General features: G+C 38.5%; 1 protein-coding gene across 1 annotated transcript in view; it reads right to left on the reverse strand.

Annotated features, from left to right (window-relative positions):
* Positions 1-15079, reverse strand: part of LOC140313050 (zinc finger matrin-type protein 4) — a 56125-nt gene extending 41046 nt beyond the window's left edge. The window contains exon 1 of the mRNA XM_072390993.1: positions 14621-15079. The gene's annotated coding sequence lies outside the window, so the exon portion shown is untranslated. The remainder of the gene's footprint in view (positions 1-14620) is intronic.
* Positions 15080-15328: the final 249 nt, after the last annotated feature.

Consider the following 15328-nt stretch of genomic DNA (forward strand, 5'->3'; position numbering starts at 1 on the left):
GATAGTGACTCTTAGAGAGTCTTAAAATGTCTTTAATTTCTTAAAAAGTTTGAGCACCAATTCATCATTTGTCTTTATATTATTGGCTTTATAAAAGTTCATCAAATGAATAATGGAACACCGTTTATTAGTTGTGTGAGTACTTGTCTGTGCATTTACCGAGGTTTGCTGTCAGTACTACAGAAAGTGCAAATTGTTGTTATTACGTTGCGGTTTTCGAAGGTTTCCTTCAGAAACTGAAGGAAACTGGTCTTAACTGGTTTCCTTCAGACACTGTAAAAAAGAAAAAACAGGTTTCTAGTAACTTTCCCTGGTGAGGAAATGATTAAAGTGTCCAAAAGAACCTCGTCACTACGGTGAGCACTTTACCAATATGATGGAGACCAGAGGAACCACAGAGAGCTGCGGCTCTGACTTCCTAAAAACCTGGCAGCAGTGTTTTTCTTTTTCTCATATAGTAGGGTCTGTAGAAAAGAGTTTAATGATGTACTCTGGGGTCTTGTGTTCAATTTCCTATACTCTTCATTATGTGTACCCTGTAGGCACGGCTCTGACTGGGTTCGGGTGAGTAACTGGTCTTCAGGGAATGGTTCAGTAACATCAACCATTAAACAGGATGAGGTCCATTCGACAAGGACACAACAGCATGGAAGGTTTACAAGTGCACAGTGTTTCGTAGCCCAAGGTACATGAATACAGCAAAGGTCAGCTCCTGCAACCTGGAAAGAATGGGGCCTTTTGAACGGCGCGGCGCCTCCAAAATCGCAGCGCTAGTGATAAGATCAGAATCAGACAAAAACTTCCATGTGTCAGCAGAGAAAAGCACCGAAATGAATTGTTTTTCTTTGTCTCGGGTTTAGCATGTAATTACATTTAGCCAATGCATTTGCTCTACTCTTTCATGCACACACACGTCACACCCAGACCTTACAGTACTGGTAATTACCCCTGTCTGCTCATCTTGGCTGCTTAGTACACCCTGGACCTTTCAATTAACTTCAGACATGCTGCATAGACGCTTCCATCATTATCTAATTGAACCCACAGTGACACATGTAGAATAAAAAAGAGAAATGCTTTTGATCTAGGCAACACACTTTGCGATCACCTTTACATGTGCACTTGAAATTATACAAGCCAGTGAGGTTTTGTTTTCAATCTGAAATACCACAATTTACAAGCTGAAAACATGTTTTGTCTAGGGGCCTAGTCACATTATTACCTCCACTATATGAGGTGTCCTATGAGGCATGATGGAATAGATATATTTTGAAAACTGACACATTAAATTTTCCTCAGAATTTACAGCCTGCCAGAATTTTATGGCGAGATAAGACCCTGCACTGCCGGCAGGAGCGAGTCTCTTTAATCTTTGGGCTAATTAAAAGTGAGTGTGGCTGCAGAACTATCCATATCTTCTTAATATCTCTATTACCTCTGATTATTACATGCAAGATGGGAGATGTGGGCTAATTAATAGAGGCAATCTGTTGGAGAGATTAATGGGATGGCATGTCCAACAAAGAGAAACGAAGGAGAGATACATCGTGGGAGACATGATGAAAATAAGAAAGGAAGATGAAAAAATGGGTGGAGCGTGTATAATAGGAGCACAAATTGTTCATATTACATGGGTTTCTATGTTTATATATATATGAATATATAAGTTATTGCATATTTAGCATCAGTTTACAAACACAAGGCATAAATAAGCATGCATTCTATCGTATGAGCTTTGTTTAGCATAAACAAACGGTCTAATGTCAGTGCTCCTTTGTCTTATGTCCTATGTCTTGACAGCATAATTTACTTCTCCTTTTCACTTAAAAGCATCCAGAGTTTGAAACAATGTGATCATTAATGATGGGGCTGTGTAATTACAGTGTATGTATGTACAAGTGGAAGCTATTGTCAGAGAGATGCTCATCAAAAACATTTTCTTAATAAGCCTCCTGTGAGTAGTGGGTCCTTTCACATTTTTCATTGGAACTGGAAAAATTGGTTATCTGGTCTTTGTAAAAACACCTGCTGCAAAATGTGTCCAACATTTCACACATAAAGGTATAAAAAAACCATCAAAAGGATATTCCATTTCTATATAAAAATACATTTGGAATGTATCTTTTTTTTGTGACATGTCCAATATTCTTTCTTGTCACTGAGTTAATAAGTCTTTCCTGAAGAAAGACTATCAGCCGGGTGGAGGTGGGTGTGGCACAAACTGAGGACATCTGGTGGGTGGATGGGATGATACAGAAGGGCTCAGAGATTGTCTGAAAATGTGGAGGACAGGTTAGTATCCTAAAAAATGTTGAAAACATCCGTTAAAATGAGGGCAGAGACGTCAGCTATGCAGAAACGCCAAATAGAAAAAAAAATAGCCTGTTGAGTTTTAGCAAGCTAATGAAAGCCCAAAGCATCTGAATATGGAATGAAACTTCAGGGGATTCTCTTTTAAGACTACATCAAGTATTTAACATAGATGTGAACTCTAAAATTTCACCCTCTAGCCCACTACTAATTAAATAGCTGGTACTGAACTGGAAGAGGCTTTTAGTTTTTTTTTCTCATAAATTCAGCCATCTTGGCTCTTTTTCTGTCAGCTGGGCTTAGAATATCAATTATGTTGTAATATTACATGCAACAAGATGGTTTGGTTCTAAATGACGGGCTGATCGTATTGTCAGTGGGATAATTAAACCCAGTGGGAAACTTCAGCGACACTATTCCTATTACAGATGTATTGTCTTTTTTTTGGGCTTTTTTGGTTAAATGGTCTGAAGAAGAACTTATGTGTATGACAAAAAGCAGTAGTGAAAACTGTGCTCCTATATAGAGGAGGAGAAACAGAGAGCGTGATGGGTAATTATAGAGAGAGCATCTTTTAAGTTCCTCTCCTGTTTTCATTTCTGCCTGATCAGGAGGGTGGCTCCTGTGATCTGGACTGTCTGTTCCCTTCTTCCACTTTTTGATGGTAGTGCTGTTTTGTTTTGTCACACACTGTCAAATCATGCATACAAACAATGAACTCTTGACATCACTCTGTGAGCCAGTGACCTGCCTCATAGAGTCACTTGTGAGAATAATAAGCTATAAGGTTGCAGGGTTTAGAATATGTAATCCCATGTCGAAAAAGCACTCTGCCATGTCACTTTGATGGTTCACTCTACATTTTACTTCCTGTCAAACTCTAGTAATGTAATCATTATGAAAAACGACTCCACCCGTTTGCCTCCACCAACACACTCGCCACAAGATTCATAACCCTCCCCTTTGTACAGTTGCAATCAGAGGTGTGAGGCTGTTGGAGCAAAGTCTTCAAAGGGGGCCGAAGCCAGAGCCTGAATCCAAATCCTCATTCTGTTTGCTCTGTGGGAGCTTGCTTTGTACTATTCTTGCTAAATACTGCAAAGTGAACACATACACAGACTAAAACATGCATGCGAGAACATAAGTCTTGCTGCAGAATCTAAAAGGAGGAGCTAAAGATCCAAAACAAGTGATGTGAACATGCAGTCAGCCTTAATGGCTGCTCTCTATGTATTGCTCATTTAGACGTGTTGAACCAAAAGGGTAAATTTAAGTACATAAGGTACAGAAAATTGCACACTTAATTGCAAGGTCAGAAATATTCTCTATTCTGTCTTGTCTGTGGTGTTATGACTCCTTTTGCTCACTTTTTTCTAATGTCTAATCGTCATTTCTCCCCTCAAAAATTGGAACATCTTGATATTATACAGTGCTTTTCATCTCTCCACCTTCCTTTCCCAGCCCTTCTACATCCTTTCTCTCCTAGTGGCCTTTGGTGCAAGGATTATTTATGAAGAAGGGTATAGGCTAGACTTATCTACTCTTGGGAGAGAGAAGCAGTTTGACTTCTGTATTATGCAGTTTACAGCTGAAATAATTGGAATGCAACTTGAAGTCAGACACTCATTTCTCTAAGGTTTACATGCTGATATATATTATCATACTTGACATATTTTTTGCACTCTCTCTTGCCAAAGAGATGATTATATTTAAGAGATGTACTGAATGAATTTAAGCAACTAAAAGAAAGAGACTGAGTTTATGCTTGTTTTGAAAAGTTCTGACAGAGAGTCCTAAGAACGGCCCAAGCTTATTCATTTTATTTGCCAGTGATGTCATTATGATGATCAAGGGAAGAAATGGCTTAAACTTCTTCCTCCTTTTCTTGCTTTTTTATTCATGCTCTGAATCCTTGACATCTCCTCTTCACCTTGTCGGGATTTGGGGTCCCATTTCAAATATTACTTTAGCTTTGGAAAACTCAATTAGCGGCTCCCAAATTTGAACAACTTCCCCATTGCTATGGTTATATATCATAACAAATGTAAAAGTTGGTACGGCTAGTGCCAAGCCGATTGACAAAAGGACCAGCAGACGCTGTAACAACAGGAGTTGAATTGATACAAGGTTTATGTAAGAGGCTCTTACATGAAACCAAATATCTTGTCCCAGGTCTGTTTGTAGTTTTGAAGGTTTTGATGGAATTTGAATGCGTTCTGGTGAGCTTTTTGGAAGTGATTGCAACACTTGCATTGATTATAGAGTCACTCGAACCAGGCCTGAGTTAAGCACTAATGGGACGATCCCTGGTCTAAAACTAGAGATCACCCTTTTACGGTCAGGAGCCATGGATGTGTGGAAATGTTAAGGGACAAGTTAGGGTAACTTCAACAGTAACATTGAGGGCAAGCTAAGCAAAATATACCTGAAAAACAGTCATACAATCTTATTGACCCACAAGAAGTGAGCAGCCATTTGCTCATAAATTCCTAATTTTCTCTTAGGAATTTGCTGGGTTTGCTGTATCTTCTTTTAGGCTATAACTATTGGATAGTGGCTGTGTAAACTGTAAAGGACCCAAATTCATGACTGCAGAGGACTGCAAGACTTATTAAAACTAAACTAAAGCGCTGCTGGAGCAAGACAAGCAAAACATGAACTGAAGGTACAAAAACAAAACAAAGAAACAACAGACAGAAACTACAGGAGGCTCACAGAGGGGCAGGAGTACAACTACACAATGCAATGAACTGGCAAAGGAACAAAAGGAAAACCAGGAGAATATATTTAGAAGGAATGATCAGGTAAATGAAGACAAACCAGGTGTAACAGGAAATAATTAGCAAGCACAAGCAAACATATGGAGGACAATGCTACAACATAAAACAGGAAGCAGGGCATGAAGTGCAATAGTAAAGCAATAAACTAATAACAAAGTCAAACACAAAAACTCAGACCATGACAAAAACATCAGACAATCACAGCAAAAGTGTCACCACTGAAAAATGCATCAGTTCAAATTCCCGTCAGTTTCCTCAACTCTGCTCTCTGTCAAGCTAAGTCTGAGCCACAAACCTATTCCAGCTCTCTCAGCAGAACAGGGAGTTTCACACACAATCCAGCTCCTTAGTTGCTTAGCTGCCCGGTTTTGGTAGAGCTTATGTGTTGCAAAACATTTGGTAAATAAGGTTTCTTTCTCAGATTGACTGCTTTGCCTTTCAGTTGTTGTCTTGACTTTACTTTGTCCCTCTTGAACACCACCTTTCTCTTTGAACCTTTACCTTTACCAGAGGTTGAAGCGTCAACTATTTTAGGCTGAGTACTGTCCAGCTTAAAGGTAACACTGCTGGTGTTAGATGTATCCTTGTCTAACAAGTGATACAGTAGGCTTAACAAACTCCAGTAATAACTCCAGCAGCTCATAAACACAGAGTGACCTCTTCTCTACCTTTATGGAAATTTGCAAACAACGTTATACACGTCGAGCATGGAGTGTGGATCAGTAATCTATCTATATATTCCTTTATTATTTATTATTTAACAACACTGAAAACCTATTATCATGTTAACTTTAAAAGCCCTTGTATAAACGGGGTGTGTTTAATGTCTTTAGCTAAATTTTATTAGTTTTTTTTGTCTTATTTTCTGACAGCTTAATTGATACAGTCTACATTACATTTATTTTATTAGTAGGTGCTATTATCTATTCCAACTTACAAAGTGAGGCATGTATGAGAATGATGTAGGGTTTAATATCTGGCCTAAAGACACTTTGATGAAATACTATGAGAGGGTTTATGAACTTTGCAAAAAATAATGATGATAAAAAAAATCTTGGGAAACCACCACTGCTTTTGTTCATTGGGGAAATCGTGGTGGGATACCAGAGTCACACCCTGACATTGGCACTTGACAGATTTAATCTTGGTTCTTTACAGAGTTTCTACAGTTTAAAAGGACATTAAGTGCCTGTCAGTGAATAAATGAGTTTGACCATGAGATATCCAGTGGGGTTCCCATGCTCATCTTCTACTAAAATATTCTAGCAAATGCCTCGGTCTGCACAGACTCGGACACATTTCCAGCAGAACATCCTGCCACTGCAGCTTCTTCTCTGGTGGACTTAATTAAAATATTTTCTAGTTGTATCAGTTGACTCAATAAAATCAATTCACTGGTTGACGAGATTCATTGTTTCATCTCTAATCCAAAAATATCAATAAACTCATTCATAGAAATCAACAACATGTGCCAATGAGCCAATCTTTAGGAAAACTATCTGTATATATGGTTAAAAATTGAATGAGTTTTTATTGCCATTGTTTTAGTTCCACCTCTGTCTTTCTTGAAATCCAGTGCGGCTGTTTTTGTGCAATATTGCTGACTGACAAAAAGACAAAAAAGCAGCAATTTTAGCATACTTCCATCTTGGCTTTCTCCTTGGCAAATAAAACTTCTTTGTGCCCAGCCCTTATGCCCAGCCCTTCTGAAAATAGCTTAGATACTGTGACTTTATGCTGTCAGTAAGCCTAATGAATACACTTTGTGCAGCTGCTTTTTTAGCTTCTTTGTGCTGCTGACAGACAAAAAGATGGTTCGAAGGGCAGAGACACTGAATGGTGGATTGAATTATGAAGTAAACGCTTCAGTAGCACTTAAGCACTGCTCATGTCTTGTTTTAAAAGTTAATTGGCAGTAAGGCCAAAGCAGTTTGTAAAACAAACCATCACCTATCACCTCTATCCATCTCATTTATTTATATTTCATACCCTCTGTGTTTATGACACCGCAGTATTCATGAGGGTACTTTGGTAGTTTTATCTCTGAAAATCTCTCTTTGTGGACCATTAGTTGTTAATGGTATTAATAAAAGATCTTCCGCTCTAGGCCATAATATGGACTTATTAGAGGGTGAAAGGAGATCATTATCCCATGCAAAGTTGGGTTCTCTCAGTTTAACTGAGCATATCTCCGCCTCAGTTTGTCCATCAGTAACAGACTCCTAGGCAAACTGAGTTAATGGCGGGAGACAAAAGGCAGCCTAAAGTTTTAATGGGGGCTGTTGTATTACTGTAACATATGGGGAATGTAATGCTGGATGGCAACAAAACTGTCGGAGTCTATCTGTCCAATTAGAAACTGATTGCAGTGTTTTCATACAAGACAAATTTCGGCCAGATGTTGTGCTCTTTCTTTGCGTGACTGGTCAGGTCATGTTTTTTCTCGGCTTTTGCTCTTAAAACCCACATTAACATAGATACTGCAGTGATTCAAAAGTGTCCCATGACGAAACAACAAATAAACAAATCTGAGAATAAAGTAGACTAAAAAAGAAAATGTTAAATTTAGCACACATCCATTTCTATAAAAATTAGATGCAGATATGATATGATAAAAAAAAAGATATATTTGACTTGGATTTGATAATACAAAGATAACTGTAAAATTAACTGTCAAATTTATATTTTTGCCTGATATATTATGGGTTCTTTTCTTTCTTTTTTCTGTTTTATTTAAAATGATTTACAGGGGATGACAGTTATGGACTTGCAGACAGACCTGTGGTCTGTTTGGCATTGTCTTGTTGAAATAAGCAAGATCTTTCCTGAAAAAGAAATTGACTTAGTGGCAACATTTATTGCCCCAGACTTTATATATATCCGTACTTAGCTCACTGTGCATTGCTGTCTCAGTATACAGGATTAAACACAGCTATATAATAAACATAAAGCCTCGAGTGGTAGGAAGTGAGTAAAACTGGAATCCGAGCTCCCACTGTTAGACTAATATTCTCACAGTAGGGGCTCTGATCCCAGCTTCTGTCAGTTTTGTCATTAACGTAATCCTCTAAACCTAAACAAAAAAATTATATCTTCACAATAATATACTTTTTTGAAAAGATTTCAAGTGCCTTGAGATGACAATGGTTGTAATTTGGTGTTATATAAATAAAACTGAATTGAATTGAATTGCAAAGTACTGTTGACTAGAGTATAGCAGAACTGATAGACAGGTTTTTCACGAGGCAACATGCACCCAACAGCTAATTTGAGACTGAGCCTGTGAGAAAGATAATGAATGAATTAAAAAAGTGTAAAAAAAATGAGAGGAACAACTGAAGTGACACAAGCCACAAAGGCTTCCTCTGTCAAGTCTCTCAATCCTTCCTCACTCTTTGATCTCAGTACAGAACTAACATGAATGGAAACAGCTAATTACTAATTTGGCATTTACTCACTTACCAATCAGTAAAATAAGGTGCTTGTACTCCTCCACAAAAGGTTCAGCAAACACAAATCATGCGGTGTAATTCAAATTAATTATACGCCCCCCACACAAACACCCAACACCAAATTAAGTCTGTTAGTTTGACCATAAGGCAAGTGTATAAATAGCTACAGTACAAGCCGGCTGAAAGTCAGTGATGTACTTTGTTCCTTGATGAGTATGTGCACAAATATTATTGTTGGATCAACTGTCATTTACGAGGCCTCTATGTTTTCTTTGTGTCTTATTCTGTGTATCTTTTTAAGCATCGGTTTAAGTGTCTGAGTAAATATTAGTTGCTGTTCCTGGCGTAGAGACCTGTATATTACTCTTCTATATCTCTTTTGTATGGGGTGAGTCCCTCTGCATGTCTGTGAGAGCAGCATTTTCTTATTTAAGTGCTGAAGCCTTAGAATAAACCCTTCTTACACAGATTTTATGACAATGTTAAAGCAACAAAGCCTAAAAACATGTTGCAGAGTTGAGCCACAGTAATTATATCATTAAAGTACATAGAATAACAGTTTTGTGTTTAACTTGGCATCAGACATACAAGCAGACAAGGATGACAAAAAGAAGCATCCTAGTTAATAATTTAGACTGATAAAAAAAAGAATGCATTGATCAGTCAGCCAGAGACCTGACAAGAAGTGCCTTTTTCCTCCTACAAGATATTCACTGAATTTCAGATCAATGACTCAAAAACGTTGTAAAAACACAAGCAAGATCTCTTCCCCAAACGTTGAAAGGTGAACAATGATCTGCAGCCTGATTTTCATTCAAAGCAAGCTGTCACTGACAAGTGACATTGGTCTATATATATTTATTTAATCCCTTTCCTGCAGGACAGATCTAGTGAGTTATAGTGCAGTTAATTTTCTGCAAGATTTCACAAAAAAACAATCTGGAGCACTTCCAAAGTAATACTGTTCTATTAGTATATAATAACTATTAACCCCATTGCCTCTCTCATTTAAAGGGGAACACCAGTATTTTTAAACCTAGACCTAATTTCTGGCATGAAATACGTTTATCTACTCACTGAGAGCAGTTTGGCGAAAGTCGGCGTCCATCGGAAGATATTTAGATAACTCACGATCGGCGTATATCCATACAACGGAGTGAACGGGGCTTAAACGATGCAGCCTCTAAATAAGGCATTATCTATCTTTATTCCACTAACACTTTAAGCCGAATGAATGAACGAACGTGTACTATAGCTCTGTTAGCTCATAGGTGCTAGTATGTGGCTACTTGCTGCGATATGAGAGCTAACGGAGGGATTTCTACACAGGTACTCCGGAGTTCCCCTTTAAGGTATGCTGGGTTCCAGAATTGTTTGGAGTAAATACTTGATTTTGATCTCCTCCAAAATGTGACATTCTAAAATTTTCTCTCAATCAGTCAGAATCACTCACAGGTCCATTTTATACCTTAACAGCCCCTTAACGTCATTTTTTTTTTCAACGCAGATGGACGAATGTGCAGTCCTCCAGAAAGCTAACAACATATCAGCTCTGGAGATGATGCAATGCGTTGATCAAATGCTAATTGGTTGGGTATTACCTTGAGCCAGGTGGCAACAACAGCTATTTTCATAACAAAGAATTAAGCGCCAAATATCTGGCAAAATACACAGGTCAAAAGCACAGATAACAGCTGTACTAATATCTTAGCACTTAATTTCACTCATTCATTCACTCTGACTTCTGCCTCTAATCAGAACAAAGCTGAAGGACCAACAATTGCGCCAACACAACCAAGAGCAGCCTGCAGCTCAGATTGATCTATATATTTATTTGACTGCCTCCAGATGGCAGCAAAATGCCATATGTATTTACAAAACAGCAACCTGGAGTATTTGGAGTACCATGTTCAGCCCTTAAGTGTTACTGGCCACCTTAGTTTCACAAGAAGACGTATAAAAGTTCCAACCAAGGATATGTATTTGCATTTTTTTTCATTCAATTGGTTACACAAAATTACACAGAGGAACGCATTGTCATTTTTGGATTCAGTCACTGTCATAGACAGACCTTATACAGGGGCAGGTGTCCCGGTATAATCTCACACAGGAGTTAACCAGCCAGCAGTGAGGGATAAAGTGATATAATAGTAAGAGGGACAGAAAACAGCTATCTTAGAACCTTTATCAGTTGGTGTTTCAATTTCAGCAGCATTTGTTTGGAATTACCAGTAATAGTAGGCTTAGCAAAGGGAAATAGATGGAAATAGTTGCCTATTTCATAAACATAGCAAGTCTTTATGATAAAAGAAAAAGTTATCGGAATAATGGGGGGTCTGAGCCCCAGTAGAGCTCTTTGCCTAACAACGCCCCATGTCACTGTTTTGTCCCTACATGATTAAGTCAAGGAAAACATCACGGCTTCCATGAAAACAGGAGATAATAAACTATCCCTTCAAAACATAATTTTCCTGTATTACTGGCTGACAATCCCGCACTTGCAAAAATATTATTCTTGTCTTTTGTGGTACTATTGTTCAGTATTTCACTCGAAAACATCATTGCATAGTTGCTTCATGTTTGTAATGTTTTTGTCATATTGTTGTTAGTATTGATTGTACCAGTTGCTGTGATTGTATGTTGAAATACTGTGAAACAACTGAATGAATACAATCAAAGCACCCACCTATACATAGCAGCTTTGTATATAGCAAAGTGTTGCAAGTATAAGGTAGTCTTTGGGTGGGCCGTGTGGTATGGGCCAGTGTTTCAAAACAAACATCCAGTCGAATTTTCCATTCACGAAAAGGCACAAAAATATTTGGAACTGAAATACTAGAACTTTCTTGAAGAATAAATATGATAAAATGAGAAGAAAATAAAACACATTGTAAAAACGACATAATAAATGAATGGACATAAAAAAAATAATAGCAAATAGCACAAGCCACCTATCCAAAGACCTCACCCGCAGCTTACTCGCGAACTCTGCTCCCTTTGACACTTACACACATAGTCAAGCATCTGTGATGCAGGGTCTCCACATGCACTCTCCACTGTTTATTTCCGAAAGTAGCACATGCCTGTGTAAATATGCTGCACTGTGTTCATGGTGTGTATGTATAAAAAAAAGAAAATCACTCTTCAACCCTCAGGAATATGGTATTGATATTTGTGAGTTTACATCACACAAACACTCGTACACACACACACAGGCATGGACTATATAGGGCACAATCTTGCTGTGTGTAGCCTATATAAATAGCCTGTATAAAGTGTCTGTCTCTGCAAATTGCATTTATTCTTATGATGTTAAAGGGTTTTTGAGAGTGTCTATGACGTCTGATAAAGAAAGCAAGTTAGTTTAGCCAATTCAGCAGAAAAAAATATATTCTACATCTGATAAGCATGTAATTTCTTCTTAATTCACTAATGTATCCGCGATAACCCTCTCTCCTTCCTTTATTTACTCCCATCTGGCAGCAAGCCAGCTGCTGAACAGGATGATTGAGCAAAAAAAAAATTGATTTCAAAAGAACTTTGTCTAATATGCTCGGATATGAAATATGCAACCATTTATTAGTCTAACTCTGACATTAACTTAACACAACTGTGACAAGATACATATTGTGTCTCTCTTGTTCCTTCTGACAATTGAAATAGTGTAAAAAAATCATAAACTGACACTTGTTCGAAGCATAACAAATCCTTTGCACGACTATAATATCCTATTTATAATATTTTTTTTAGCTTCAATAATGTTTCATTACACAATCAAAATTTAATGTTTTAATCGTGTAACCAATCATAGTGGGTGGATATCCATTAGTTATTATGCAGCTATTAATGAACGTACACAATGAAAGGTCAAATGGCTCACAGACTGATGTGTATAACGCACACAGAAACACATACACAGATGCAGATGGACCCATGCAAAGACAGCACACTGTCAGCAGAAAGGTCACAGCACAAGGTGTCTGAGAAAAAAAAAGATATTTGAAGATTATATGCTGCCTGTTGCTATGGAGCGCTCCTCAAGGAGAACATACTCACAAATACACACACCTACTCACAGTGCTCTATCAATCTTAAAGAAACAATCATACGGCCATGGACATGAACCCATACACATGCTCAATCAATCCCCGTCCTATTACGGAGAGCTGCTACAACTTTTCAAGAGAATTACGTCTCGCGTAATTGTGCCCGGACTCACTGTTTGTGTCTTTCTTTCGCAGCTTGGTACAGTTTATTTTCATGTGCTGAGGGAAGTTGGATACTTTTCAAGAACAACATCACTTCTCTGGTAGTTCCTTAGGGACTTGGTAAATGATGCCAGTCATTTAATCAGATTCTGCCTTAGAGACACGGAGACAGAGGGAAGGAGCATTGTGTAGTTTTAGATGACTAAGAGCTGGGTAGAGCCACATTACATATATTATGAATTCGCCAGTTATCAAAAATATTCCATATCTGTATACAATCTGAGACTGGATATTGAGAACCGGCATAAATATCAATATCAGTTTTCCTTACTACCTTCTGGCAGAATGAGGCTATGTACAATTAAATGAATTTGCGGAGGGGCTAGAAAAATTGTTGATTTAACACTCTGTAGACATGCACTTGACAAAAAATACTAAATAATGCATTTTTAATGCTTCTAACATGAGTTTTTTTCCTAAGTAATATATATCAGTTCACTGTTGATTTTTTCTACATCTGCTCTGTTTAAGTTTAGAGCCGTTATGTCGTGGGACCTGGAAAATTTTCACAATAATAACCATATATTCATTGTTTCTTAGAATATACAGTACAGGTAGTTTCAGTTCTCTTGTAGCCTGCTGGCCAGCCTGCTGCAGTGACCTGAGGTACAGTTAAAGTCAGCGTGGGCAGGATTGATCACAGCACAAGGACTGATGATCACTTATGCTGACTTTTGATCTATAACTACATGTAAACAGAGCAAGAAGGCTCTGGGCTGCTGGGACATGAGGAAAAGCAGACCGGTGCAACTCATGTGCACTGAGAGCAAGCTGGGAAGAAAAGAAAATGTCCTTGTCTCAGGAATAAAATGATGGCTGCAAGGGATGACATTCATAAATTCAATTGTGGGAATACATGACACTTTATTGCAATGTGTCTGTAGGTCAGTTGGCAGGCAGGGGAGTGCTCTGAAAATACCAGAGGCCAGTATCATCCTCCCACAGATGCCTCCAAGAGGTTGACTGGTCATTGCTCCCAGAGTGACAGACACCAGCAATTAAAGGGGTATGGGTTGAAAAGCCATCATTAAAACTGGATGCAGTATCAGAATTAATCCATTTCAAATTTGACATGTTTGACATATTTGACCCTCACTTCATTTTTCACAAAAAAAAAGTCCTTACTGGAGGTGGGGCAGAGCTTTGGTTTGCAATGTTGTGAAAGGGTACAAAGAAGAAAATCCCTGTATCTAATATAAACTAAAGCTAAATTCTTTCTCTCTATGAATTCATCAAAAAGTGAATTAGAGTTGGAATGTTTTATAAAATTATGAAAGTTTGAAAAGAAATACAATGTTTAGATCATCCATTAATAATTCAACTTGTTTATCTTTGTGAAATGCCACCTAATCTGTTGTGTCACACCTTGCAGTGGGGGGGTATAACGGATTTACCGTCTCCGTCACTCTTTCCATCAATCATCGATAGGTTTTCTGAGTCGCATGACTCCTGTGATGGACATCTGTCGACCAGCTGTCGACCACACGAGCAACAAATGGAGAAAACAGTTGAACTGATGATGCTGCCAGAGGCCTTAGTACGCATTGATTAAACTCTTCATAGTTAATAGCTTAAATCGATATACGGAATTTAAAGAATAGAAAAAAAGAAAACAACAAAGTTTAGAGGGGTTGCTTTTTATCTGAGCTGCACTCGCGATCCAAGTAGGAATTTATCTGGACATGCTTTGTCCAGAAGTAAAAAAAAACAAACAAACAAAAAAACCACAAGGTCAATACCGGCCAGTATTTCATCTCTTGGACAAACTCCACTGTCAGTGTTTCCCATCTGTTCAGAATCCATCACTCACCTTGCGCAGAGGCAGTGACTCCTCTCCACGAAACCGACAACCATCCGCCAAGTGCCCGTCTTCAATCCTTTAATGCACCTGTTCAGTAAAATCCGTCAGAACTCCATGAGACTCGGTGCAGCTCTGTGCAGATACCTATCTTATTTCTCCTTTAAATCTGCGACGTCCCCTACGAGAAAATTAAAAAAAAAAAAAAAAACTCCCTCGAGCTGCTCTCTGTCGTGATGCGCGTGTCCTCTTGCGACTTCTCAGCTCCGTAGTATCACCGAGGTAAACCGGAGACGGAGCTCTGTTGATATCATCCACTTAACCTCGACCAAAAAGGCACAGCGGAGGGAAAAGAAAGTCAAAGGCGGAGTAAGATATCCCAGCGTGAAGGAGGCGAGGATGGAGATGTGTGAGTGAGCAGCTTTCACCGGGATGAATGAAGCACTGAGAGCGCTCTCAGCGTACACGCCGTGTGCGATAATGTTCACTGAATGCTCGATTTGTTCGGTGAGTGAGTGGGAGCACTGGTCGAGTGAGTGGGTCTCCGCACCCACATGAATAACATCTTACGTAAAATGGACAGAGGCAGATAAGCTGCCAAGTCCAAATTGCTCCACATTTTCTGTGATATTCTTATAATGATGCTCTGTTTACTCTAAGCTCATTGTTAATACTCTTCTGATTTGCCACAATCACCTGTTTGCGCCCAGTTGCACTTTT

Source organism: Leuresthes tenuis, unplaced genomic scaffold (assembly GCF_036924035.1).
Source record: "Leuresthes tenuis unplaced genomic scaffold, fLeuTen1.0.hap1 SCAF_8, whole genome shotgun sequence".
In the NCBI taxonomy this organism is placed as follows: Eukaryota; Metazoa; Chordata; class Actinopteri; order Atheriniformes; family Atherinopsidae; genus Leuresthes; species Leuresthes tenuis.